Source organism: Mesoplodon mirus (assembly GCF_964341445.2).
Source record: "Mesoplodon mirus genome assembly, chromosome: 8".
NCBI classification, from domain to species: domain Eukaryota; kingdom Metazoa; phylum Chordata; class Mammalia; order Artiodactyla; family Ziphiidae; genus Mesoplodon; species Mesoplodon mirus.
In genome coordinates, this window is record NC_138984.1 from 104,432,359 (window position 1) to 104,435,441 (window position 3,083).

The 3,083-nt window shown below is 47.6% G+C and overlaps 1 pseudogene across 1 annotated transcript; it reads left to right on the forward strand.

The window, feature by feature from the left end:
• The first annotated feature begins 1,159 nt into the window (after positions 1 to 1,159).
• LOC309809627 (alpha-globin transcription factor CP2-like) lies at positions 1,160 to 2,730 on the forward strand (annotated as a pseudogene). Its single transcript has one exon. The product of its transcript is annotated as an alpha-globin transcription factor CP2-like (transcript).
• The last annotated feature ends 353 nt before the right edge of the window (positions 2,731 to 3,083 follow it).

Consider the following 3,083-nt stretch of genomic DNA (forward strand, 5'->3'; position numbering starts at 1 on the left):
CCGGCAACTAAAGCTCACTCCACTACCAAGTTCTTCACCTGCCTCTGAGCTTGTCCTGGGAAAGTTCCTCAACTCTAAATTTCAGATAACTGGCAGGTTCATCATTTTGAGTAAAATATTTCTGTAACACCTAGAACTGAAGGCCATTTTGCAAAATATGATGCATACAGCTCACTCCTTCACTAGGCATGCAATCCCTTGCCCAAGCCCCACTATTGGAACTATATCCAATATCCTGTTTTAAACCATAGTGGAAAAGAATATGAAAAAGGATGAATATGTATGTGTAACTGAATCACTTTGCTGTACAGCAGAAATTAACACAACATTGTAAATCAACTGTACCTCAATGAAATAAATTTAAAATAAATAATTAAAATTAAGTTTTCTAGTAGTCACATTAATAGGAATAAAAGGAAGCAGATAGGGTGAAGGAAGAGGGTGCCATGATTGGTTGGTGATGGGGCTGCGGTCGCTGGAGGAGCCTGGTGAGCCTGGATTCAAGCCAGTGTTGGGCTTTCTCCATCCATGCTTCCAGGCCGTGGGGGGCTGTACAGGGCAGGGAGGCAACTCAGCAGAAACCTGGATTTGGTCCTAAGGGCCGTGGGATTGAGAAGGCATTACCAGAAGTGATCTTGGGACTGACGGGAAGCGAGGCCTGGAGGGAAAAGGAGACAGGTTCCCGGGGAGGCGGGGGTTTCCCGCAGAAAGAGGCGGGGGAAAACGTGCGAAAGCGGCGTGGGAGCTCAGGGTAGGCAGCAAGTGGCTGCTGCTGGTCTGTTTGGAAAGCAGCGAGTGCCCACCACGAGTTCAAGGGGAGACCCTAAAGAGTGGGAGTGAGAGGAGTCCAGGGTTGCCTTTGGGCAGTCTGGAAGAGTTAAGCCAAAGGACCCTCACGCAGCCCCAGAGGGGAGGCTGGGGAGCGGGGAGGGGGAGGGATTCTGGAAGTCAGGGCAACCAAGAGCAAGGAGCATAGGGTGCGGGAGATTAGTTGTGCGGGCGGTGTGGGTGCGGCTTGGGGGCGGCCGGTGAGTATTGCGTGGGAGATCTTGGTTTGGAGTTTTCTACAGTCTTGCAGTGTTGCCCCGGTTGGGTAGACTCACACTACTCGCCTTTGTACTAGAAACGGTGTCTCCTGGGGCAAAAGGAAGGAGCCAGGATGGCCTGGGCTCTGAAGCTGCCTCTGCCCGATGAGGTGACTGAATCCCGGCTGGTGCAGGACTCTGATGCCAGACTGTCCGGGGTCGGCCACAACTGCGTGCTGGTGCCTGTAGCATGAGTGATATCCTAGCATTGCCCATTTTTAAGCAAGAAGAGTCAAGTTTGCCTCCAGACAAGGAGAATAAAATCCTCCCTTTTCAATATGTGCTTTGTGCTGCCACCTCTCCAGCAGTGAAACTCCATGATGAAACCCTGACATATCTCAATCAAGGCCAGTCTTATGAAATCCGAATACTAGACAACAGGAAACTTGGAGAACTACCAGAAATTAATGGCAAGTTGGTGAAGAGTGTATTCCATGTTGTGTTCCATGACAGACGGCTACAATACACTGAACATCAGCAGCTGGAAGGCTGGAGGTGGAACCCACCTGGAGATAGCATTCTTGATATCCCAGTGTCTGTGGGTATAATAGATCCTAGGGCTAATCCAAACCAACTAAATACAGTGGAGCTCCCGTGGGACCCTGCAAGGAGGACATCTGTGTTTATTCAGGTGCACTGAATTAGCACAGAGTCCACTATGAGGAAACATGGTGGAGAGAAGGGAGTGCCATTTCGAGTACAAATTGATACCTTCAAGGAGAATGAGAATGGGGAATATACTGAGCATTTACACTCAGCCAGCTGCCAGATCAAAGTCTTCAAGCCCAAAGGTGCAGACAGAAAACAAAAAACAGATAGGGAGAAAATGGAGCAACGAACACCTCATGAGGAGGAGAAATATCAACCTTCCTATGAGACAGCTATACTCACAGAGTGTTCTCCATGGCCTGAGATCACATAGGTCAATAATTCCCCATCACCTGGCTTCAACAGTTCCCAAAGCAGTCTTTCTCTTGGGGAAGGAAATGGTTCACCAAATCACCAGCCAGAGGCCCCTCCAGTCACAGATAGCCTCCTGCCAACAACCACACCTCAGGAGGCTCAGCAGTGGTTGCATCGAAACCGTTTTTCCACATTCACGAGGCTTTTTACAAACTTTTCAGGGGCAGATTTATTGAAACTAACTAGAGATGATGTGATTCAAATCTGTGGCCCTGCAGATGGAATCAGACTTTTTAATGCATTAAAAGGTCTGATGGTGAGCCCAAGGCTAACCATTTATGTTTGTCAGGAAACCTTGCAGCTGGGGGAGCAGCAGCAACAGCGGCAGAAGAATGAGGATGGAGACTCAAATACTTTCTTCGTTTACCATGCCATCTACCTAGAAGAACTGACAGCTGTTGAACTGACAGATGAAAATTGCTCAGCTTTTCAGCATTTCCCCTTGCCAGATCAGCCAGATCTACAAGCAGGGGCCAACAGGAATCCATGTGCTCATTAATGATGAGATGACACAGAACTTTCAGGAAGAAGCCTGTTTTATTCTGGACACAATGAAAGCAGAAACCAATGCTAGCTGTCATATACTGAAGTAGGGGTGGGACATTCCATCCTCGGTGGCTGCTGCTTCTTTCACCTACTGGAAACTCCCCTCTTGAAGGGGGTCGCAAATGGAGCTTTGAAGGGCTGCAGGAACCTGACCCACCTGACTGTATGTGGGGGAGTCCAGGCCTTGGAGGCAGAATCCCAGGCATCTGTGTTGGTCCAAGCTCTTGGGACACACACAGATTACTGCCAACATGCATTTATGCAACCATTTCTTATTTCAAATTTCTGGACCCTGTTGTGGATGAATATCAATAGAAACTCCACATCATTTAAGGTGTGTGTAGGGCATAATGATGATGAGAATTGTGTGATGTTTAATGGAAAGATGTTAAATTTTGTGATATGGAGCCATGTAATTTTTTTTCTAACATAAAAGCAAACATCTATATTCATAAGACTGGATCCTCAATCTTTTTTTGCCTCTGAAAA